Raw genomic sequence first — 26,945 nt, 5'->3', positions numbered from 1 at the left:
TTGAAGGGCCCAGTTCAGCGGTTCTTGAGACGGCGGGGCCCAGTTCAGCGGTTCTTGAGACGGCGGCCGGTCTATGGCCAACTGCTAATTGCCTGGTGGTGCCCTCCTGGGCAGCGGGGATGGTGCTCCTTCACTGCCCACCTGGGCTGTGGGTGGTGGGGCCCTCCTGGCCAGCTGGGCTGGGTCCTCCCTGGGCAGCGGCTATGGGGGTGGTGGGCTCTCCCGGGGCAGCTGTGCCGGTTCCTCCCGGGGCAGCGGCTATGGGGGTTGTGGGCTCCTCCTGGGCAGCAGGCCTGCTGCCTGACCTCTCCGACTTGCTGCCCTTGCCCTCCTTAGTCGTGGGCCTGTGGCCCTTTCCTCCCTTTGGAGCTGTGGCTGGTGACTGTCTCTGGGTGGTGTCTGGGGGGGATGTAGAAGGCGGGCTCCTGCGGCGACCCTTCCGCCTTCTGCTCCTCTTCCCAGGGGGTGGGCTGGCTGTCCCCTTGCTGCTGGGCGAAGATCCAGACATGCGGGCTGGCGGGCTCGAATACCCCTGCACCCTTGTCAAGGGGGCTGCAGGGCTGGTGGTGGCTGAGGTGCTCTTCTTACCCCGACGAGAAGGAGGGGGGGGCTCAGGGTCAGGAAAGAAGTTAGTAGTGGCGAGGAAGAGCTTCTTGGGACAATGGAGAGTGGTAGGTACAGTGGGAATGGGAGTGGAGGGAGAGGATGTGGTTGTAGGTGAGTCACGTTTGCTGTCTTTGGGTGCAGGTGCAGGAGGGATAGGCTGTCGTGAGGTGGATGGCTGTTGGGTGGGAGGGTGGCTGCGTTTGTGTGGTGTGGAAGAGGGGGTGACAGACACAGTGGGAGAGGACACAGGGGACGTGTAAATGGCAGTGGGGGTGGTGACTGCACGTGTGCGGACTGGAGTGGAGGGTGTGCTGGTGATGGAAACACTGGCTGATGGTGAGGTGAATGGAGGTGTGAGTGTAGACGTCACAGGGAGGGAGGAGGGAGACGAGGAGGTGGGGGTCACAGAGGTGGTAGTGACTGTTGGCATGTCTGCATCGGAATGTTGCGTGTGTGAATGTCTGCGTGATCTGTGGTGCTTATGTTTGGATGAGCTTCTCTTGGGTGTTGAGGTGTGTGCAGGCTGGTCTGATGGTGTGGGTGGGACAGGCAGAGGAACAGGAGACTGGGAGGAGGGAGTTAGTAGAGGCAGGCAGGAGACAGGGACAATGGCTGCCGTCAGTGCTGAGGCCAGAGCCTGGAACGATCGCTGATGGGCAGCCTGACCCAAATGAATGCCCTCCAGGTACGCATTGCTGCGATGAACCTCCCTCTCCACCCCCTGGATGGCATTCAAAAGGGTAGTCTGCCCAACAATGAGCGTTCGGAGGAGGTCAATGACCTCCTCACTGAGGGCAGCGGGGGTAACAGGGGCAGGGCCTGAGGTGCCTGGGGCGAAGGAGATGCCCGGCTTCCTGGCAGAGCGGGCACGGGGCGAACGCTGAGGGGCTGCTGGGAGGGCGGAGATGGTGCGCTGGGTGGCGGCTGTACCTGTAATGGCGGGGGGCACGGATGGTGCCACCCCCGCAAGGGAGCCCCCTTCCGAGGACGTGTCCGTGTCGCTGCAGGGTCCAGTCGTCCCTGTCGTGGAGCTCCCCTCGCCCTCCGTCTCACTGGTCCAGTCTGACTCTGTGGCATGGCCCTCCTGGGCCATGTGAGATGCAGCTCCCTCCTGCCCCGATGCCACTTCTCCTCCGCCTGATGATGCTGATGCACACAAGCACAGAAAGACAAACAAAAAGGGGGGGGGAGAGAGAAATAAAGGGATATTGAGTACATGGATCTCCGGTACAGTTAGCGGACATGACAGACACAGATGCCCCCTGCACTAAGTTGCGCACTTGGGGTACGCTACGCATTCCGTGGAACATGCCCTACACGCCTAGAGTTGACAACTGCACCCATGGATGACACGGCCCAGGGATGGCTGTACTGACAAACTACTGAGGGTGGTGGCTGGGGACACAGGGGCTTACGGGGGTGCCCAGCCTACAGATATCGCCCTGGCCTAGGGGGACCCCCAGCCCTCCTCCCCCACCCAGACACCTCCACTGCGCGACAACAGAGTAGATAATGCTTGTACTCACCCCCTTGTGTCTGCTGTGCTGCCCTCACGCGCCCATCCAATTCAGGGTAGGCCACCGCCAGGATCCGGAACATCAGGGGGCTCAGTTGACGGCAGGCACCCCGCCTACGTTGGGAGGCCATCCCCAGCAGAGACTCGGCGGTCTTCTTGGTCCCGCGGCGGATGTCCTCCCACCTCTTGCGGCAGTGGGTGCCCCGTCGATGGTGGACCCCCAGGGCCCGGACTTCCTTGGCGATGGCACGCCAAATCCCGATCTTCTCATGGGCGCGGACCTATGTGACACGTACAGGGAGGGAGAAATACCACGTTCAAGTTTCTCAGCATTTTCCTTTCCAGTGGCCCAACGCCCCCCATCCCCGCCAGGCCCCCCGCCATGCCCCCCGCCATGCCCAACATGCCCCCCATCCCCGCCAGGCCCAACATGCCCCCCATCCCCGCCAGGCCCCCCGCCAGGCCCCCCGCCATGCCCCCCGCCAGGCCCAACATGCCCCCCATCCCTGCCAGGCCCCCCGCCAGGCCCAACATGCCCCCCATCCCCGCCAGGCCCCCCGCCATGCCCCCCGCCAGGCCCAACATGCCCCCCATCCCCGCCAGGCCCCCCGCCATGCCCCCCGCCAGGCCCAACATGCCCCCCATCCCCGCCAGGCCCCCAAGCCAGCCAGTGGCCCCAAATCCATATTGAATTAAACTCACTTGTTGGTCTGGAGGACCTTAGAGTAGCGCATACTGGGGGAGGACCCCATCCACAAGTTTCTCCAACTCCTCTCCAGTGAAGGCAGGGGCCCTTTCCCCAGGCGCAGCAGCCATTGTCCCTTCCAGACCGAGGTCACAGCAACACTTGCAGTAAAGGTCCTCTCCTGTGAAAGTTCAAGTCGCAAGTGGATAAGTAGATAGAAAATGGCGGTCACGTCCGCGGCGGTGCGTACTGCGGCGGTGCGTCCCGCCACCGCCGGCGCCCTTCGCCATTGGCTCCTGAAACCCATAGGCTTCAATGTTAACCAATCCGGCTTCGCGCCGCGGTCTTCGCCCGCCGCCCGCCGCGGTGTGCCACGCCAGCGCATTGACCTCACATCCCATTGTCACACTTCACAGGTCAGGCAGCCGCCATTTCCAGGGCCCACATGGCTCAATTTCAACTGCGTCACACAGGCCTAGGCCTTGCATAGCCACTCAGACACGCCATTCACTGCATAGAGAATCGTATACTGTGCTAGCTGTGAGTACGTACCTGTGGGTTGCATGACTGTGTGCTCCATGTTGTCCTTCCTAGGCACCGTCCGCTGGGTTGGGCGAGGAGACGGATGAATCCTCCCGTGTACCGACCGCTGGTGGACCTGTCGACAATGGAAGAACGCCACATTATCCTGACCTACCGTCTTAACCGTGCCACTATCCATGAACTGTGTGCCCAGCTGGAGCCCGACCTGATGTCCCCCATCCGCCAACCCACAGGGATTCCCCCTCTGGTGCAGGTCATGTCAGTACTCCATTTCTTGGCAAGTGGGTCATTTCAGACAACCGTGGGAATTGCTTCTGGGATGTCTCAGCCCATGTTTTCGAAGGTGTTATCCAGAGTGTTGTCTGCCCTGATGAAATCCGTGAGGAACTACATCATTTTCCCTGAGGTGGGCGAATTGGCTACAGTGAAGGGAGATTTCTACGCCCTTGGACATATTCCCAACGTAATTGGTGCCATTGATGGGACCCATGTGGCTTTGGTTCCCCCAAGAGACAGGGAGCAGGTGTACAGGAACAGAAAAAATTACCATTCAATGAACATCCAGGTGGTGTGTTTGGCTGACCAGTACATCTCGCATGTAAATGCCAAATTCCCAGGGTCAGTGCATGACGCCTACATCCTCAGGAATAGCAGCATCCCTTACGTGATGGAACAGCTACAGAGACACCGTGTATGGCTAGTGGGGGACTCTGGGTACCCCAACCTGTCGTGGCTACTGACCCCAGTAAGGAATCCCCGGACCAGGGCAGAGGAACGGTACAATGAGGCCCATGGGCGTACTAGGAGGGTGATCGAACGCACCTTTGGCCTCCTAAAGGCCAGGTTTCGGTGCCTGCATATGACAGGTGGATCCCTAATGTACTCACCTAAGAAGGTGTGTCACATCATCGTGGCCTGCTGCATGCTTCACAACCTGGCTTTGCGCCGCCAGGTGCCTTTCCTGCAGGAGGATGGTCGAGACGGTGGTGTTGTGGCAGCGGTGGAACCTGAGGAGAGTGACGAGGAGGAAGACGACGGGGCTGAAACAGACAACAGGGACAGAATAATTGAACAGTACTTCCAATAGGACACAGGTAACATTTCAAAGATAATTTAGTAAATGTTAACTACTCTCCAGCATCTCTGCTGCCTGTCTATTTGCCCCAGTGTATGATGACTGAGTTTTGGCTTTTCCCTCCCTATTTCAGATCTGGGGTCCCCACTACGAGTCCTGTGCTTCGTTTCCCCATGGACTACAGCTTTGTGGCAGCTGTTTGTTGACTTCACCATGTACAAGGACATATTTGCACTGTCATGTCAATTACAATATATTGAAATCACAGCCAGACTCCAGATATTTTGGTGCAAAATAGGTGTTTATTTAAGTGCTCAAAATGGGATGGGTGGTTTCAAGTGGGTGGGGGCTATGGTGAAGGAATGTCCATGGCAGAGTCCAGAGTAACAGTCACACAGGTGCATTGTCCAGAGGCCTGTGGAGAGATGGAGCATGGGCAGTTCAAGGATGGACAGGGTGACTATGTGGGACAGTGGGATGACATCAGGTGGTATCCATTGCTGGCGGGGGTCTTGACATCCTACTCTGTCTTCTTGCGAGATCTCAGGGCCCTCTTGCGGGGTGGTTCTTCTCCTGCAGGAGGTGGGGGTCTGGTGGGCTGCTGCTGTGCGGGGGCCTCCTGTCCACTAGCGCCGGCGGAGGTGGTTGGCTGTTCTTGGTCCAGGCTAGTGGCAGGGGCCCTTGGGTGTTGTTCAGTGTCCGCCCTGTTGTTGACGAGGTCCTGCAGCAGCCCTACCATGGTAACCAGGGTGGTGTTGATGGCTCTGATGTCCTCCCTGTACCCCCGATAGTGTTCCTCCTGCAGCACCTGGATCTCCTGGAACCGGGCCAGTACCGTCGCCATCGTCTCCTGGGAGCGGTTGTATGCTCCCATGATGGTGGTGAGGACCTCGTGGAGAGTGGGTTCCCTGGGCCTCTCCTCCCCCCCCTGTCGCACAGCTGCCCTCCGAGTTCCCCTGTTTCCCTGGGCCTCTGCCCCCTGGCCGGTGTGCCCACTACCACTGCCCCCAGGTCCCTGTTGTTGTTGGGGTGGTGGGTTATCCTGGGTGCCCTGTAGTGGTAGACACACCGCAGATTGACGCGCCCTGGAGACAGAGGCATGGGCCCGCTGGGTGGGAGCTGTGCTGGTGTTCCCAGAGGGGTTTGGGTCTGTAGTGGCCTGGGCCTGTGTGAGGGGAACCGACTGTCCAGAGGTCCCCGATGGTCCGGGCTGGTCATCGGTGTCCAGGTCGACAGAGCTGCTGTCATCGCTGACGGCCTCTTGGGTGGGGGGTGTGGAGAATTCTGGCCCCTCCGCCGCGGTGTGTTGACGGTCGGGTCCTGCAGGGGTATAGAGGTATGGTTATAGTTTCAATGTGTGGCATATGGGTGTATCTGTGGGTTCTCGTGTCCCCAAGTGCTGGCATTCGTGTGTGGGGGCTTTGGTGAGGGTGGCTTGTGGGGGGGATGTGTATATGCATTGGGCATGCTTTGGTGATGGGTGTCCATGCTTAGTGGACGCATGCAGGCCTAGGTTTTGGGATGTGTGGGTTGTGATGGTGAGACATTGGCGGGGAATAGGTGTGCTGGGGGTGGGGGTGAGGATGGTGGTGGGGGTGAGGATGGTGGTGGGGGTGAGGGTGGGGGTGACGATGGGGGTGGGGGTGAGGGTGGGGTTCGAGGATGGGGGTGAGGTTTGGGGTCTGATTTGGCATGCAGGTGGGGGGGAAGCAGTATTGAAGCTTCAACTTACCAGTATCCATTCCTCCGCCGACTCCTGCGAGGCCGTCAGGATGCAGGATGTTCAAGACTTCCTCCTCCCATGATGTGAATTGTGGGGGTTGAGGTGGGGGTCCTCCGCCAGTCTTCTGCACGGCGATGTTGTGCCTGGATACCATGGAACGCACCTTCCCCCGTAGATCGTTCCATCGCTTCCTGATGTCTTCCCGATTTCTGGGGTGCTGTCCCACTGCGTTCACCCTGTCGACAATCCTCTGCCATAGCTCCGTCCTCCGGGCAATGCTGGTGTATTGTATCTGTGTGCCGAACAGCTGGGGCTCTACCAGAACGATTTCCTCCACCATGACCCTGAGTTCTTCGTCTGTGAAGCGGGGTTGTCTTTGGGGTGCCATGGGGTGGTGTGTATGATGTGTGGGGTGGAGTATGTGTATTTAAGTGAGTTGAGTGTGGTGGTGTGTGTTGTTTTGTGTGTGGATAGTGTGTGGGTGATGGTGTTGAGTGGCTGTGGCTGTTATTTTTTGGATGCTGGTGTCTCGCTCTTGCCTTCTTGACGAATTTTTTAGCGTAGGGGTTTGTGGGTGATGTGGGTGTGTGTTTTATATTGTATTGTGTGTGTGGGAGTGGTGTGTGTATGTGTATCAGGTGTGTGGGATTCAAATCGTCCAATGTGGCTGAGTTTTGTTCGTTTGTGTGTATTCTGACCGCGGCGGTGTGTCCCGCCAATGGAATACCGCGTTTGAATGACCGCCGCGTGGATTCGTGGGTCGTAATGGGATGGGCGTATTTCTGTTGGCGTGACGGTGGAGGTTTGGTCACCTCCACCTTTCCGCCGACCGCTGGTCTGGCGGTCTGTTGTGGCGGTCGGATTTTCGGAGGTTTGCCTTCTGCGGGTCAGAATGACCGTGGCGGGTTTCCGCGACCGCGGTGGGATTATGGAGGATTTCTGACCGGCGGTAGGCGCCTTTTACCGCTGAGGTCAGAATGACCCCCATAGTGCCTTTGCACTGACACTTGTTAGCCATGTCACAACTGATGTTCACTCATCATGGAGTTCACATTTGGCTAGTGTTGAGATTTAGAAAGTGACATGACTACAACTACTATGAGGCCCTCTTTCTGTAATTCAAAACAAGAGGCCATTGTGCACTTGCACACAGACACTTGTTAGCCATGTCCCAACTGATGTTCACTGATCATGGAGTTCACCATTTGTCTAGTGTTGGGAGTTAGAAAGTGAAATTCTTATAACTACCATGAGGCCCTCTTTCTGTAAATCAAAACAAGAGGCCATTGTGTCTTTTTACAGACACGTGTTAGCCATGTCACAAATGATGTTCACTCATCATGGAGTTCACATTTGGCTAGTGTTGAGGTTTAGAAAGTGACGTGACTACAACTACCATAAGGCCCTCTTTCTGTCACTCAAAACAAGAGGCCATTGTGCACTTGCACACAGACACTTGTTAGCCATGTCCCAACTGATGTTCACTCATCATGGAGTTCACCATTTGTCTAGTGTTAGGAGTTAGAAAGTGAAATTCTTACAACTACCATGAGGCCCTCTTTCTGTAAATCAAAACAAGAGGCCATTGTGCTCTTGCACAGACACTTGTTAGCCATGTCACAACTGATGTTCCCTCATCATGGAGTTCACATTTGCCTAGTGTTGAGAGTTAGAAAGTGACATGACTACAACTTCGGTGAGACCCTCTTTCTGTAACTCAAAACAAGAGGCCATTGTGCTCTTGCACAAAGACAATTGATAGCCATGTTACAACTGATGTTCACTTATCATGGACTGAGCAATCTACACATCATGCTTAAATCTGAGACGTGTATGCCTACCAGGTCTGATGTTGTCCTGTTAACACCAAATAACACTATTTATGGCATGAATGGCACCTTGCCAAGTGTGTACATCAAGTAGTAAGGTATTAAGCTGCTTCAGCTGATTGGAAATGGCAGGTAACCCATTGACTCTGCACTGCTCACATGATGCCTACTGCTACATATAGAACCAAGTTGCGTGTTCTTCTGTATCTTATATAACTAGGCCTTGGAATGGCCAAATACACATTACTTTTCCACTGTGTTGGCTTAACTGTTTGTTAGATGTCATGTTCATTCCTTGATACAAAATGCAAGTTATCAGCACATATAAATGAGCTGCTCAAACCTGATAGTTTTTGCAACCTCCTCAAATGCTTCGTCAACAACTTCAATCCCATAGAAATATATCACAATAGAAAACTCTACCTATTAACATTTTCCTTGATCTCTACTTTCTGTGATACTAAACATTTGGATGTTGATTCTACACTTTCACCAATAACAATGTACTCTATTTCTCAACAGGCCAAACTGGCACTACACCTGGGAAGACATTCTTCACAGAACAGTCTCCCTACCCAGCCCTGGATTAAGCCCTCAAGGATGACAACACTCCTGGACATGTGGATGTGGATGACAAACATGGCACATCTGGTCAGCCTGGTCAGACGGCAACAGTGAGTGTCACTGTGCCCACATGAACACCTTCCACCCTAGGTGCTACAACATCTCAGCTAGTAACATAACCCCCAGCCTGTGTAGCTAGCACAGTTAGCAGAATCCTGTGCCCCCTCAGTCCTGGATCTTGAAGTGAAAATCATCACCCCTGATACAAAGGGACCAGGACCCAGTTGGAGAGGGTACCCTCGTCCAAGGGAACAGGCGTGTAAGGGTAGGGTCTGTGGGAGAGATGCTGTGGCCCGGCAGAGTGAGTCCACTAGGGCCCATTATGATCAGGACACAATCAGCCAAGTTTTGGTGGTCTATCAGGAGTCTCATTGTGTGATGGGCCGGGTAGTAACCAAACTCCAGGATGGAGGCCCATAACTCCAACATGGGCACCCTAAAAGGGGTGATGATAGACATCTATACAACCCTGAGCAGGGCTTTTCCACCACCATCTACCCCGTCCTGTAGTGCAAGTACATCCAGGCCATCCACATCTTCGGCAGACACAGGAAGGGAGGCCCTGCCAGAGGAAGAAACACTGCCAAACACCTCTGCCTCTTCATCAGCTGAACACCCCCCCACTCTTGCAAGCAGGGACATCCATGTAAATATCTAGGAGGTAAGGATGGTAAGACATCCACCACTGCCAGCAAGAATCCTCACCTTAACATCCTCCTTTGAGTGTCACACATTCACTCGATGGACTAATTCTGGATACTTTTCCATTCCTGATGGTAGGAGTTATCTGGACTTTAAAATTCAGATGATTTGGCATTAACATAAATGGTTTCATTCTTTCACTCACCATCACTGAACCCTTCGCTTTTTATCTATCTTTGTTTATGCACCAAGTATGTCCTGACCCTTAACACTTTAACAAATTCACAAGTCATAGAATATTTGTCTGCTGTAGTAAATTTCAGATTTAGCAATATAGATAGGTAAGACCATGTGAACTTTACCATGACAAAATAAGCTACTTTTATAAGCATGGAGATGTTGCATGTGAACAATGTATAGCTCAGCATCACAACCATGCCACACCAACACATAAATACACGTGTCTTGCCTAAGCAGATTTTTATTACATTGTTCAAATCATAGGCTGTCAAACTGTTAGAGACATAGAAAATCTAACATGATTGAATCAGACTGTGTAAGTGATCAAATGCAGATACGGTCCTCCAGAACATGGAAGGAAGAGATATATCCAGTGTTGGATTGGCAGGGCAGGCAATTGTCCATTGCCCAAGGGACTTGAGGCAAAGGCCAACTGGTGGGTCAGGTGTTTTATCTGCTACAGACTTAAAGTGACATTTAGAGCTCATTATCACTAAGTACATAGAACGGCTGGCTCATTGTCAGGTACAGCAGGACAATGGGCACCAATTGAGCAGGCGTAGCATGTGGTAGGTCTCCTTCCATCATGAGTCTCTCAGCTTGACAGTGAGGCAACTGGGAGTTACTGTGCTCTTATTGAGCATCACAGCGAGCACTGATTTTATCTGAGAGTGGGGTGAAAGGGGGCTGTGCAGGGAGACATGTTGATTGATCTCTAGCAGCAGACAGACAAGCCCCAGCTTCCTGCTGCCACCTTGTTATTTTAAAAGTGGAAGGAGCCTCCTGTTCACCATAGAAAAAAAGAAATTATATTGCAAAGAACCAAGATGATAAAAAAAGAAAATTGTTTTTGAAAACACAAAACAATTCTTTTTTTTAAAAACGTTACTGTGAAAAACTGGGACAAAATGACAGAGGTAAAGGCGAATAGACATGGCAGGAGAGTAACAAAATGGATTGAGCAAGGAGCGTAATGTAGAAAGAGACAAAGGGAGAAGTGAGACAGTTAAGTGGAGAAGAATGAGTAAAATGTTGGAAGAGTAAAAGAAAATCAAGGGAGAGAATAGAAAGGTAGAAGAGAGAGGTTAAGGATGCTAGAGATGCAGACAGATGGAGGGAGGGAGGGGAAAGAGATTATGGAGAAGTGATGGAAGACAGTGGAGGGAAGGGCAGAAATTGTAGAAGATAAAGATAAAGCTAGAAAACAAAAATGGAGACGAGGAAGACAGGATAGAGTTAGTAGATGTGGCGTAATGGCCAGAGCTGCCGATTTTGGAACTTAAGAATCAGGTTTGAGCCTCTTTGTTGGCTCAACACCCTGTGATTCTGGGAACATCACGTAATCTCCCCGAGCCTAAAGAAAAACTATGTTTCCATGTGTATTGTAATTTGTGCCATATAAAGCACTCCAATACCTATGGGTAGAGCCTGCAGTGTATAAAACTGCAAAAACAAGTGAATTACAAAGGAAGTGATGGAGAGAAGGGCAAAAAAAGAAAGGATTGTTACTACCTCACATGCACTATTCTAATTCACTCCCTCAGTCCAGGGCTTAGTATAGAGGTTGCTGACATTCTTGAAGGCAGTAGTAAATGCAGAGTACAATACACTAGTGGAATTTCCTTCATCAAAGGGGTGGAATGGCTAAAGAACTTTGCCCCTGTGGATTCAGCTTTGGTTTAAATGCTTCCTCATGCATAGGAGGACTCTATTACTGTCTGCAGCAAAGCAATAAAGGAGACACTTAAGAATATAAGATGAAGTATAGTACAAAGGATTTCAAGGGGCAGGAGGAAGGAGATGAGGCTAACAAGAGAGAACAAGATAGGTGAAGAAGAGAAGGTTTGCAAGACAGGGAAATTAAATAAAACTTCAAGGAGAGATGCACAATGACAATTGGAATAACAGCAAGAGAGATAAAAAAATAAATTTAGAAGCAGTCAATAGGGTAGACAGGAAATGATAAAGGAGAAATTAAAGCGACTGAGTGAAGGACTTTGGCAGAATAAGAGACAACAAGGAGAGCAAAAGAAGTAAAAATATGAGAGAAAGAGGAGGAACTAGAGAGAGGTTGCAAAAACATGATGAGGAGACCAAGAGAGGAACAAAAAAGTGATAGCAAGAACAGAGAGTAGTGTATCCAGCTGGTAAGATGTGGTTATAGAGACAGACAGGCAGAAAGGCATTAGCAGTGAATTCATGTAGCTTTTCTAGATTCAAAACAAGTCTCTAAACACAATGCACAAGGCATCATGAACCAAGCAATATGTAATCGCCAAAGACATTGCTTGCAGAGAGGATCTTGAATGACAGCCAAAAGAGGAAGGCCCCGGGTCCTTGAGGGTGAATAGAAGCCTCCTGGCACTAAAGCTGCAGATGGGTCTCTGACTCATGACTTGGTATGATACAGTACATTCATTGATCTTTGGGTGGGGTGAATAACAAAATCAGGCACCCAAGATGGAAAAATGTAAAGGCCTGAAGATCAGGAGAGGAGACCTGTGGATTACCTGCAGTATAATAACCGTGTGTCTAGTGGTGTGTCTAGTCTTGGCCAGTGCTACTGATCCCACAAACTTAGAAAGCTTAATTTATCAGAGATTTCTCCTAAAATTACTCCCAGTATTAAGCAACGTTTCATGAAAGGTCATTATACACAAATGTGGGCCACTTTTTCTTTTGGTGCCCAGCCTAATTTTGTTTCCAAGCTGACCCTGGATATATCAGACACTTTCCTGTAGAATAGGAAAACATGAATATGGTTGATGTCATCAGCTGGAGCCTTCACAAAAGGAATTCTACATCACATAACGCAAGATTCAGACAGATGGCAGTACAAAAGTTCCTAATCATAGGGTCATTACAGTCCAGTGCTTTTGCTTCTGGAGGTATGATACAAACAAATGTCAGGGATATGCAACAGGTACCTTGACCTACAATGATGGAACACACCAACAGCTACATGCAGTTCATACAAAAAGAGTGTTTAGCTAATGTGAAATAAAACTAACATGGATTTGGCCTACAACTACATATGTTCTGACCACACCACGACACACATAATACATCATGGCCACCACATGACAAGGAACATGTCCAATGGAGTCTCCTTCTCCATTCTATAACTGAGCAAGTTGTCTTGGCACAGGTCTTGTACATCCAAAGTCTGTTACTTACATTCCCAGGAACAATCCATGTCCACTTTATATGTCCCAACAGCATCATATTTCTGTCAATGTCACAACTGTGAAATCCCCACATGAAGATGTCATGGTGAAGGTACCCAAACAAACACAAAGAGTATAGTTATAAAACCATATATATGGCACAATTCACATAGCAAATGTCTGGAGAACGCAGTCCATGACAAAAATCTGACCTAAAGCAACATATACTAAATGTGAATGTGTCAAAAACATCATCACCAAATACCCTTTGCCAGATTTTCCCTGGGCTTCAGCATCCTAACACTTAAAAAAAATATATACTCCTCACATCATCACAAAAAGAGTTCATTTTACAGTCAAAGTCATGACATCTCATGACATACTTACCCTCATGAGAAGAAGCTGTTGATGAGGTCTTGTTGCAAGTCAGTTTCTTCCTCCTCACCACTATCATCATCATTTGGCATTTCAGGATCCTCACCTGGTGGCGCCTCAGGCTCTCTCTCCTCTGCAACGTAAGGTATGTTCCTTTGCAGGGCGATGTTATGGAGCACACAGAGAGCCACGGTGATTTGATACACCTTCCTGGGTGAGTAGAGGAGGGCTCCCCCAGTCTTGTCCAGACAGCAAAATTTGGCCTTCAGTAGCCCAAAAGCCCACTTAGCTGTCCATCCTGTTCTTCCATTGGCCTCTTTGAAGCAGAGTTCCCCTGGCGTAGTTGGATTCCTCAGTGGTGTTAATAATCAAGGAAATTTTGGGATTTGCTGAGTCTGAGGGGGTCATTCCAAGCTTGGCGGGCAGCAGGAGCCGCCCGCCAAGCGGGAACCGCCAGAAGACCGTACCGCGGTCAAAAGACCGCAGCGGTCATTCTGGGTTTCCCACTGGGCTGGCGGGCGACCGCCAAAAGGCCGCTCGCCAGCCCAGTGGGAAACACCCTTCTACGAGGAAGCCGGCTCCGAATGGAGCCGGCGGAGTGGAAGGTGTGCGACGGGTGCAGTAGCACCCGTCGCGAATTTCAGTGTCTGCTAAGCAGACACTGAAATTCAAAGTGGGGCCCTCTTACGGGGGCCCCTGCAGTGCCCATGCCACTGGCATGGGCACTGCAGGGGCCCCCAGGGGCCCCACGACACCCCTCACCGCCATCCTGTTCCTGGCAGTCGAAACCGCCAGGAACAGGATGACGGTGAGGGGGTCGGAATCCCCCATGGCGGCGCAGCAAGCTGCGCCGCCATGGGGGATTCCTCAGGGCAGCGGAAAACCGGCAGGAGACCGCCGGTTTTCCGTGTCTGACCGCGGCCAAACCACTGCGGTCAGAATGCCCTTAGGAGCACCGCCAGCCTGTTGGCGGTGCTCCCGCCGACCCCGGCCCTGGCGGTCAAGGACCGCCAGGGTCGGAATGAGGCCCCGAGTCTCCTATTTTGTAATGAGACATAAGAGCTACAATGACTCACACACTTCCTGATTATAACACCTGATATTGTACACACAACGTTAGGACAGATGTTACTTACCAACAAGCCAGGCCCTCTCCGGTTGTAGTTGTGACATTAGCTGGGGTATGGTGCTGTTCCACATTACAAAGGAATCATAGGCTGAACCTGGTAACTGGACAAAGACTTTTCAAATGTACAAATTTGACAAGCAGACAAGCTGCACTTTGATAGAATGGAAGTGCGTTATAGACTTGTTCACTGGAATGTCGTGGCACTAATGCCATTTAGGTTCCATCAATAGCTGCCACCATATGTGAAGGTGACCAAATCCATAGAAGTCAACCTTCACATTGGCTAAATCCTCATGTCTGTGGAACCTGATATAGCTGTCAATGCGTTTCTTCATTGTTGATAGCACATCTTTTAAAACACCACTGAACATCGGTTATGACATATCACCAGATATAGTCACTGTATATTGAAAGGATCCTGTGGCCAGAAAGTGTAATACTGCCACGAGTCTCACAATGAGTGGTATACATTTTGAATTAGTGTTTTGAGGCATGACATCTGGCTCCAACTGACAACAAAGGTCTTGTATAGTTTGCCTATTCAGATGAAACTGCTTTGTCACATCAATTTCTTCCATGGTCTGAAGGTCTGGAAATGAACAGTAAACTGGAGGTTGTCATCTCCTCCCTCTCCCAGGGTACCTAGGTATGGACTCAAACAAATAGGTGCATCAGACACAGTGTCCAGAGCAACATATATGATGAGTAAGACAAAAGTAATGTGACAAAACGTTACTGGCTGAAAAACTATTACTATTACACACAGTTCAAATTTCAATTGTCTATACCCCAAGATCCAGCTATAATTCCCATTGCTGCCTACACATCTGTCTACAACATATATGTGCACATCATACTCCTATATGGTCCTCATGAGCACCTTGATATAGAAAAGCATGTTATATCCTCCCAAAATATCATCACTGGCAACGTAAGGTGCACCTCGGTGATATAACATTTATGACCTGTAATGCACTAAACTGATTAATGTGTACTAGAAGTTACACATCAGTGGAGTCTTACATATGTTTACATATTATGATACATTTGTAGTGGCAGTGACACATTTACCAGTCAGTAATACTGTAGTTTCAACTGCTAAAATGACATATGCCTGACCTCGTATATTGGACTTTTGGAAGCTGCTGCCCCAGACTGAAATCGACTACTCGGTGGGTGGTTTCATCCATGGCAGTCACAGCCATAGGCTAACGTTGTTGACTGCGATGGTCACAGACCAATGTCTGTGCCCATCTATGCTGATGACCACATACATGGCATACATGAACACCATGGTTTGAAAAATAACTGTCTTGCCTTCTGACACTGTTGCAATCAGCACCTCTGCTGCCACTTTAGCTCCTATGTACTGCCTCTGGGAGCAATCATGCCAGGCCAAGCAGGTGAAAGAGCCCCTGCCTTCCTTCCAGTGGAGCAAGAGAAACTTGTTGAAAAGGTTCTTCCCCAGTGCAGTCAGCTCTAGGGCTCACCAGAGGAACATGTACATATACATATTTGACTATGGTCAACATAATCCCTTCCCACAGGCTACAATGTGCCTCTGAGACCCAAGTATAGTTTTTGGATGACCATAGTTACATTTTGTGGTCTATACATAGTATATACATTGTAGGAAAGTAGCCTCTTTCTAGTATGGTTACCCCCACTTTTGGCCTCTGTGTGTGTGTGTCAGTGTGTTTTTACTGTGTCACTGGGACCCTGCTAGCCAGGACCCCAGTGCTCATACATAAAAACCTATATGTCAGTGTGTTTATGGCCTAATGTGTATGCCTGTGTAGTGCCTAACTGTGTCACTGAGGCTCTGCTAACCAGAACCTCAGTGCTTATGCACTCGTTGCTTTTAAATTTGTCACTGTAAGCCAGTGACTTCATTTACCAATTTCAATTGGCATACTGGACCCCCCTTATAAGTCCGTAGTATATGGTACGTAGGTACCCAGGGCATTGGGGTTCCAGGAGATCCATATGGGCTGCAGCATTTATTTTGCCACCCATAGGGAGATCAGACAAACCCTTACACAGGACTGCCATTGCAGCCTGCGTGAAAAAGTGCACACACTATTTCACAGCTATTTTCACTGCACTTAAGTAACTTAGGTGCAAAGTTACTAAGTGTGAGGGCACCCTTGCACTAGCAAAGGTGCCCCCACATAGTTCAGGGCCATATCCCTGGACTTTGGGAGTGCGGGGACCCCATTACACACGTGCACTACAAATAGGTCAATACTTATATGTAGCTTCACAATGGTAACTCCGAATATGGCCATGTAACATGTCTAAGATCATGGAATTGTCTCCCCATTCCAAATGTGGTATTGGGGAGCCAATTCCATGCATACTGGGGGCTCCACCATGGACCCCCAGTACTGCCAAACCAGCTCTCTGAGGCTTGCACTGCAGCTACCGCTGCTGCCACCTCACAGACAGGGTTCTGCCCTCCTGGGGTCTGGGCAGCCCAGTACCAGGAAGGCAGAACAAAGCATTTCATCTGAGATCAGGGTGTTACACCCTCTCCCTTTGGAAATAGGTGTTACAGGCTGGGGAGGGGTAGCCTCCCCCAGCCTCTGGGAATGCATTGAAGGGCACAGATGGTGCCCTCCTTGCATAAACCAATCTACACCCGTTCGGGGACCCCTTCTCCCCTGCTCTGGTGTGAAACTGGACAAAGGAAAGGGGAGTGACCACTCCCCTGTCCATCACCACCTCAGGGGTGGTGCCCAGAGCTCCTCCAGTGTGTCCCAGACTTCAGCCATCTTGCTTTGCAAGGTTTGGAGTCAATCTGGAGGGCTCTGAGTGGCCAGTGCCAGCAGGTGACATCAGAGACCCCTCCTGATAGGTCCATACTTGATAAGGTAGCCAATCCTACTCTCAAGGATATTTAGGGTCTCTCCTGTGGGTTCTCTTCAGATTCTGCTTGAAAGTGTTCTTCAGGTATCCTCTGCAACAACTTCGGACTCTTCTGACCTTGGATCAACCGCAGCCTGCTCCAAGAAATGCTGTAACTGCAACAAAGTGTCTACAAGAGACACATTTCTTCAGCAACCTCAGCTCCAAGTCAGCAACTGCAACAGTTTCCATAGTGTGCATGCTCTGGGGACTCCCTGTTTTCATCCTGCACCAGAAGAACTGAAGAAATCTCCTGTGGAGTGACGGAGCAAGCAGGCACCTTCCAAGACAACAACCAGTACCCTGGGACTCCTCTCACAATGACAAGCATGCTCCTAAGGACACAGAGGATATATATCACCGATATAGACTGTCCTGAGGTCTTGCTGATGCAATTTGGAGGAGGTAAGACCTTGCCATCTCCAAGAACGATTGTACACCTGTGTACTGTGCCTTCTTCACCTCCTGAGGCCTCTGTGCACTCTTTGAAAAATTCATTTGTGCTAAGCCCGGTCCAGGTCACCAGCACTCCACCCTGTGATGCTCAACTCACTGATTTGTACTCTGGCGGCGTGGGACCTTCTTTTGTTGTGCTGTATCAACCACATTTTGCACCTCCTTTGAACCCAGATCCTGCAGCTTCTAGGGGTGCTGTCTGGCATCCTGAGGGCTCTCTAAAGTGCTGGGAGCCTCATATTCCTCGACACACACAGAGTTCAGGCCCGAGGTCCCTCCAGGGTCCATCCAGCACCATTTTGATGAAAAACACACTTTTGTCATAGCCAAGGCTTGTTGGCACCTTCCAACACAAAATCTCATCTGCAACAATCTTCACACCGTGGGACATCTTTTACATCATGCAGGAACCCACTGGCATCTTCCTACGGTACATTTCTGCAGTCTTTGACTAACCAGGGACTCTTCTGTTGCACCCCTTTCTGGGTTGGCAGGGGCTCCTGTCCTTCTTGGAACTTCTTTCGACTTCTGGACTTGGTCCCCTTCCTTTGCAGGTCTTCAGGTCCAATAATCCAGCAGTTGTTCTTTGCAGACTTGGTTGGCTGCTGCAAAATCCCAAATACGAGGTGTAGTGCGTCCTAAGGAAACTTGCAGTACTTTACTCCTGCTTTTCTGGGCTCTGTGGTGGGGTAATTTACCTACCTTTACTGTATTCTTACTCTCTCAGCGATTCTGCACACACTACACTTCTCTAGCGGGGAATTAGTGATTCACATTCCACTTTCTTAGTAAATGATTTGTGTTGCCCATAGACCCATTTTCTCCCATTGCATTCTACAGGATTTCCTACTGTTTGCATTGTTCTATGACTATTTACATGTCTAATTGTGGTGTCTAGTGTATATATTGTGTATAATACTTACCTCCACAAAGAGTATTGTCTCTAAGATATTTTTGGAACTATGTTACCCAAATACATATCTTTATTTTTGGTAGCACTGAGTATTGTCTTTACTTGTGTATGAGTACTGTGTAACTATACGTGGTATTGCAGGAGCTTTGCATGTCGCCTATTTCAGCCTAAGCTGCTCTGCTATAGCTAGCTTTATCAGCCTAAGCTGCTAGAACACTACTACATTTCACCAATAAGGGATAACTGGACCTGGTATAAGGTGCAAGTACCCAAAGTAACCACTACAAACCAGGCCAGCCTCCTACATACATGTCATGGATTGTGGAGCCCTGTACTTTGTGTATTCGAAATGACCATTGGGTTGTGTGATAAGCCCCAGATCCTCTGTCTGTTGCATTCATGTCAATGCAAGTAAACTTTTCAGGGTAATAATGATATATATGATGATCAGATGATGATGAATAGGAAAATTAATGTATTTGCAATACAGCATGAGCTGTGTATTTATACTGTTGGAAGCAATTGAGGAGGATGTTAGCAATGTGTAGACTTCCACATATCACTCAGCCCAGATCAGGCCTTCGCAAACTGTTGTCTGAGAGCTAGCTAAACATCACTGATACCTTCAGAGTGCCACAAAACCTTGAGCTCACATTTAGGATGGCCACACGATGTACTGTTATACATTGAAATTATGGAAATATGATGTTCGTGTTGGTTCAGTATGCTCAGCTTGCAGAGAGCAAGGCCTGTCAAAGGTTTTCCTATTAGGGGCCATAGCCCAGGCTGGGGCTGAGTTAGTGTGGCGATGCAACTGATGCAGAGGATAAACTCCCTTTAGACCTGCAGATCCTTGGATGTTAGCAAAATGACTCTTCACAACCAATAGTAGGCTGGAATGATTTTACTTTGACTACATTTGGAATGGTGACTGAAGTAATTCCTGACTTGCTACATCTTTCCATTGACCCACTTTGTCAATGTGTGACACTTACTACTGACAGACCTCTTGCTCCCACAGGTCTGTTGTCACTTTTCCCTAAGTCATGCTTGCACAAGTGACAAACATATAGTGCAGATAGTTGGTTAATTCTGGAGAGATCATTACATGTGAATTACTAACTTCGTTACATTGAACCAATCAGACCAAACATACCTTGGAATGTTGTATGCCATCTCTGTAAAAATGTCACATATGATACAAGTACACACCACACAAACTCAGTCAGATGTAACATGGGATCCCATTAAGTAGTCCACATGGCCACACATCCACAGAGAGGGAGCTCTCTCTGACACCCATGCCAGCCATTTCATTGTCAACTAAGCCTTAGGGTAATGTCTTTACTATGGTGGTAGCCTGATTGGACCATATGCAACAAGTCAATGTCACTGGAAGTAAATGTGTCTGTACAGTCATGCACAAGAAGTTTACCCTTCAGAAGGTCACAATGGTGTGTTGTGTTTCATAGTAGTTCATATCACAGTGCATGTTGGTTGGCTACATGATGTTAGTGGGTTTGGTTAGTCAGTGTAGGTCATTACCAGGGTTGTGGATAATCAGTAGATGACTACAAAATTGTGTATGTATATATCCCTGACCCTATCAGCATGTGCAATCCACATGTAGTATGTTAATAATTCAAAAATGCCTGTGCTAGGTGTCTTCAAAATGAGTGTGGACCAAACAGATATCCTAAATTACGCAATTATGATTTCTTCATTCATCTATTTCATCCATCCAGGTCAAAGTCAATTACAAGGAAGCCATTTGGAGAGCAATTGCACGCAAGGTGCGGACCCTGGTGATCTATCGCCGAGGCAGCATCCACTGTCAGAAAAGGTGGGAGGACCTGAGTCACTGGACCCAGAAGATCACAGAGGTCCAACTGGGGCAGTCCTCCCAACACGGACGGGGTGCACGCGGGACCCTGACCTCCTAATGGCCCACATACGTGTGGTGGCTTACCCGGAGCTTGATGGGAAGTTGAAGAAATCAAAGCAGCTACGGGGGGGGTGAGTCCTGGGCATATTCGTACATGTTAAGTTGCCACCTTTAAGTCTTACAAGTAGCCACCCACCCTGAATATTGGAGGTGGCCCATGTGCAACGCACAAAAAGGGACCACAATCCTAGTCAGGGTAAGTCACAACACAGTCTAAATTATGCCTCGCTCACCCTCTGGTAGCTTGGCACAGAGCAGGCAGGCTTAACTTAGAAGGCAACATGTAAAGTATGTGTGCAATACCTCATACAGTAACACAGTGAAAACACCCAAAAAAGTAATCCACACCAGTTTAGGAAAATAGATAATACTTATCAGAATAAAATAAGGCCAAAACTACAAAAATCCAATAAGCACAAGTCAAGATATCAATTTTTAAAGGTTCCAGTGAGTCTCAATCCATAAGAATCACTGGTTGTATCTTTCTAACACAGTACCTGAGATGCATCAAAAATAACAGAGTACATGGTCGCAGAGGAGGAGATGCATCGAAAACTAAGGTGATATGTCAGATTTTAAGGTGTAGCACAGACAATGGGCCATTTCTTTTCACGCTGCAAGGTGATGCATCGATTTACAGGAGTGCAGCCTTGGTTCTGAGGAGATGCGTTAAAACATAATGGGCAGTGTCGGATTTCCCGGCACAGCACATATGATGCATTGTTTTTTTCTCTGCTGCAAAGGGATGCGTCGCTTTCCAGGAGAGCAGCTTTGGTTCCTCACTGAGTTGAAAATCCTTGACACGCTGGTAAGAAGGAGGAGGCGCTGCATTGATCTGGTTGATGATGCAGTGATTTTTCATCCATGAGGCAGGCACAGTGTCAATTGCTATAGGTGTTGTATCGGCTTTTGGCTGCACAGGGATTTTCTTTTCTTTGATGAAGTCTTTGTGGCTCTGAGACTTCAGAACAGGAGGAAAGCTCAATCCAAGCCCTTGGAGATCACTTGTGGGGAAGGCAGCATCCTTCCAGCAGAGTCACGGGTCAGCTGGCAGCAGGGCAACAATGAGGGCAGCAGTCCTTTATAGCAAAGAGTCCAGATGAGTCCTTTGGGCAGCCAGGCACTCTCTCTGACAGAAACCAGATGTCGATCCAGAAGGGTCTGATTTGGTGGGGTCACAGACCCAGTAGACATACCCAAAAATGCATTTGAAGTGAGGAAAACTTCAAAGAGTGGTTTTGAAGTGCACACGTTCCCCTTTCAACCCAGCCTTGTCTGCTAGGATCCCTGTGGGGGGTTATCAGGCCTTTGTGTGAGGATAGGCCACCGGCCTTTGAAGTATAAGAGAGAACCCCTCCACTCTTCCTGCCCAGGGAGACCTATTCAGTATGCAGATGAATGCAGATGTGACTGAGTGTCCTGTGTTTGTGGCTGTCTGGGTGGAATGCACCAGGGGAGCTGTCAACCAGCACAGACCCAGACATGGATTGGAGACAAACTGTAAGGCACACATGGCAGTGAGTGGAGAAAAATGCCCACTTTCTAAAAGTGATCTTAAATCCAACTTCAACAGTAAGCAGGATTTGCTCTTACCATTCTGGCCATACTAAACATGACAGGGCTACTCCTTTTAGAGCAGAATCTACCACTTAAACGTATATAGAGGTGGTTCTAATGCTGGCCTATGAGAGGAAAAGGTCTCACAGTTGTGAGGAATACATTTGTGAGTTTTTCACCACCAGGACATCTAAAACACATAAGTACATGTCCTGCCTTTCAACTTTTACTGAAATAGCACGCTGCCCTATGGGTTACCTAGGGCCTACCTTGTGGGTGATGTATATGTATAAAAAGGGGAGTTGAAGGTTTGGCAAGTAGTTTCAAATGCCAAGTCGAAGAGGCAGGAAACTGCAATGGCAGGCCTGAGACATGGGCTACTTATGAGGGTGGCACAATCAGGGCTGCAGGCCCACTAGTAGAATTCAATCTACAGGTTCTGGGCACCCCTATTGCACTTTACTAGGGACCTACCCAATGCCAATTGGGTAGGAGCCAATGTTACAATGTTTAGGGGAGAGAGCACATGCACTTTAGCACTGGTCAGCAGTGGCAAAGTGTGCAGAGTCCTAAAACAAGCAAAAATAGGATCTGAAAAATGGAGGTAGGCAAGGAAAAAATTCGGAGGTGACTACCCTAAGACTGTCAGGTCTAACAACCAGGTACACAACAGAGTCCAGCCAACTGCCAATATGCTCTCTTGAGCAGACACATGGTTGAGCAAGGTGATCAATCAGCACATTTTGTTATAGGTGACATTTGTACCCAACTGTCCTCTTTGGTTCAGTGTGTCATGGGTGCTGGACCTCACTACAGTGCCTCATGTAATGGTGGCACTCATTCATGTGACATGACATGTAGTGCACCTTGGGTGCAGTCTCTGAGCAATAAATTCCCTTTGTAAGTGGGGGAATGTACAGTTACATGAGTTGATTAACTTCACTATTGTCAGCGGTATTTGTGCCTGAATGTTGACATGTATGCCCTTCACTTTAGTAGTATTGTTTACACTACTGTTTCCCAAGTGATCAACCTGTCTTCATGGAATGAAGTCTGATTCCATCACATATGTGTGAATGGGAAATAGTTACATGAGCTGGGTATATAGTTCTTGTCTTACCAAAGACAGGAGTGTCTAAACATTGGTTGGCTGATTCATTGTGCTGTGTATTTGTTGGCAAATCTTGCAGACACTTGAGCAGATTGTATCCGATGTACTTTTCTGTGTGACATTTTTTTATTGCAAAGCTACATTAGTGCTGCTTTCATAAGACTGTTTTGACAATGGACATATTAGTAAGTTATTATTAAGTTTATACAGTATGACAAAAGTTTTTCAAGTCACCTTCTTCCAGCTACTGTACATCTTGTTGCAACATAGCCATGTTAAATAACCACCATTTAATCATGATGTGCTATGAGGTATATGAACATTTGGTGATTGCAGGGCCTTGTGTTGAATCAGTAGTAATACATTTGGAATTGCCATACTATTTGATGATATGAGGTTACTGAGGTATGCTACAAGAGGCAAACCATTCAAGGTGACAAGGGGGGTCATTCTGACTTTGACGGGCAGCCGAGGCCGCCCGACAAAGTCCCGCCGGCAGAATACCGCTGTGCGGTCAAAAGACCGCCGCGGTAATTTTGAGTTTCCCGCTGGGCTGGCGGGCGACCGCCAGAAGGCCGCCCGCCAGCCCAGCGGGAAACCCCCTTCCATGAGGATGCCGGCTCCGAATGGAGCCGGCGGAGTGGAAGGGGTGCGACGGGTGCAGTTGCACCCGTCGCGATTTTCAGTGTCTGGTGGGCAGACACTGAAAATCTTGGTGGGGCCCTGTTAGGGGGCCCCTGCAGTGCCCATGCCATTGGCATGGGCACTGCAGGGGCCCCCAGGGGCCTCACGACACCCGTTACCGCCAGCCAGGTTCTGGCGGTCACAACCGCCAGAACCAGGCTGGCGGTAAGGGGGTCGGAATCCCCATGGTGGCGCTGCTTGCAGCGCCGCCATGGAGGATTCCCTTGGGCAGCGGGAAACTGGTGGGACACCGTCGGTTTCCCGTATCTGACCGCGGCTGTACCACCGCGGTCAGAATGCCCATGAGAGCACCGCCAGTCTGTTGGCGGTGCTCCCGCGGTCGTTGGCCCTGGCGGTAGATTACCGCCAGGGTCAGAATGACCCCCAAGGTTTTCTACTTAATACATGGGTATTGTGATTGCACAACATCACAAATGCAATTGGAGTTATCTGTGAATCTGACTTTACAGTGGACAACGTTTTACAGTTCGTGTATCATGCATGCATGTGTGATTGAAAATGGTGAAGTCACTTTGGTGGACTGTTGGAAATTGCCCTTTCGGCAGGGTGATCCCCAAATGTTTTGCTCTTCTCCTCCTATTTTTCTAACCCTCTTTTTGCTGGCTTTAGAACTCTGGGCACTTTACCACTGCTAATCATTGCTAAAGTGCATGTGCTACCTACCCTAAGACTTGGTATGATTGGCTTACACCCATTTGGCGCATTTTATCTACCTGTCAGTCCCTTCTAAACTGGTATACCATATACCCAGGGCCTGTAAATTAAATGCTACTAGAGCCCTGCAGCACAGATTGCACCATCCACAGTAGAAGCTTTTCAAACCTGTCTCAGTCCTGCTACTGCAGGACCTGCATGTGCAGTTTACTGCCACATTGACCTGGACGGTCAAACTACTTGTTAGGGCCTAAACTCCCTTTATATTACACCTATGGCACCCCTACGGTAGGCTCTAGATAGCCCTATGGGCAGGGTGCTGTGTATGTAAAAGGTGGGACATATATTTTTATTTTACTGTGCCAAGTAGTGACAAACAGCCTTTTTCATTTTTCACTACTGTGAAGGATGCTCCTTTCATAGGTTTGCACTGGTAAATCCTCTGTCAATGTCTAAGTGGTAATTTATGATCTGTGAGTAGTAGTGTGGGCATGTTTGATGTGTTTGGAATGGTAGTGAGAAATCCTGCTTACTGATGTAGGTGGACTTTACATTACTATTTTAGAAATGCCACTTTTAGAAAGTGGGCATTTCTCTGTGCGTATAACTCTGGTGCTTTGCAGACTGACTCCAATCCATGTCTAGGGCAGGGTGACAGCTCTACTTTGTGTGTACTCTCCAGACTGCCATCCATCAGTGAGGATTAGGTGTGACAGAGTTACATCTGCCTTCATCATACTGATGGTCTTCCTGGGTGTGAGAGAGGGAGTGGGAACACACTTTACATTTGAATAGGCTGCGTCCTGCACTTGCACCAAGGCCCGTTTACCCCCTACTCATGTGTGGAGCCAGAGCAAGGAAGAAGAGAAATTCTTGGAACTGGTCAAATCTGGCTGGAACGTTCTCACGAGGAACAGGAGTACAAGTAAAGGGCCACTTGCCTCATGGTTGGAGAGCACCTTTAGAACTGGGCCTGAACCTCTGTCAGAAGGACAGCTGCACTACACAAAAGACTCATTTGTTGCCCTGCTATATGCTGCTACTGGATGGCATAAAGGACTCACTGGAGAGTTTATCTGCATGTTGCCCTGGAACCAGCTGTATCCTGAAACTGGACTGCCAATGTGCTGTGGCACTATAAGGAGAGATTGTCTTGAGACTGCCGATCTGGATGTGCTCATCTGCATGCTTATTGCTGCTTGCTTGGTGCCCCTCTACAACGGATCTCCAGAGGTAGGTTGTCTTGCTTCCCTGCCCTGTTTAACTGGAATCCCAGTAAATTAGAAGGTACCCTGATTACTTGTGACAGGACTCTGCCCTAGGAATCACTCTACCCAGTGCTCCTTTGTCCCGCAGCCCAATCTCGGGGCAGGAGCGGTCAAGCGTTTTGTGGCTCTACGCAGATGTGGCAGGGCTCAACCAATACTGTTCTGCATCACCGGCAGAGTCGGACTCAATGACTTGGGACCCGCAAGGTCAGATTCTGTCCGAGGCTGCTGGACCTGTGTCAACCCTAGCTGCAGGATGGAGTAGCTTGGATTTTTCTGGGCTGGTGGTCCAGCCCGTTCAAACACTGTAAGAAGCTGCCAGAGGCGCTAGGGAGGAGGGGTCTGTCTCTCCCCCGAATTAGGCCGTTCAGAAATGTGGAGGTTCACCCTGACATCAGATGAATCCCCCATCACCTTCCAGCTGTTGCACAGGGTCAGTGCCGCTTTTCCCCAGTACTCATCACCAGGAAGCGTGGAACTGCCAAAAATAGTCTAATAGAAGTGCATGAGCTTCTGCCATCACCAAGTACTTTCCTTCAAGTGAGCTCCAATGAAGAAGGGCAGCCCTAACTGCTACACCGTATTCAGGCCGCCGTGACTTCCACTAACACCCTTGACCTGACAGGCACGACAGCTCTTGTTTCTGTAGCCCACGGGTCTCCTCCATCATTTAGCCCAGTTCTGGTGAGGACCATTTACTTCATTGATGCTGCAGTAACCCCGACAGGGGCACTGGTTATTGCACACTTGACTTTGTTTATTTATTACGGCTGGATCATTGCCCATAGGTGATATGAACGGAAATTGTCATATTATGTGTAAAAGACATGCAGGTGTCTGTACATCAATCCTTGAGGACCCAAGAAAACCTCTTGCAGTAGCACTATATTTGGGGCAGATGGGACTACTGCAGGAACACCCACGCTAGATCACAAGCTGCCCCTGTTGCAATCCCTGATGGAGACTTTTCCCCCCACCATAACAATATCTGCTGCAGAGGTGGTGTTTTCTCAGGCAATTTTCCTGTGAGTCCTCTGACCTGACGGGGATGGAAGTCTGCCATTCCACAGTGTTTACCCTGCACTCTGGATAGTGACTACTGTATGGGTGGGGGGGAGATACCTCTGCTTGTGATTGTTCCTGTCTTGCCTTGACCAGAATTACTGTATAACACCTAGTAGGTGCACAGGTGTCCCTGAACCCTACGAGTGATGCATACATACTCTTGATTGTGATGAGGTTCCCAGACCTACCATAATTCTGCTGGTAGGTGCA

Source organism: Pleurodeles waltl, chromosome 4_2 (assembly GCF_031143425.1).
Source record: "Pleurodeles waltl isolate 20211129_DDA chromosome 4_2, aPleWal1.hap1.20221129, whole genome shotgun sequence".
Taxonomy (NCBI): Eukaryota; Metazoa; Chordata; class Amphibia; order Caudata; family Salamandridae; genus Pleurodeles; species Pleurodeles waltl.
Note: the sequence above shows the minus strand (reverse complement) of the source record.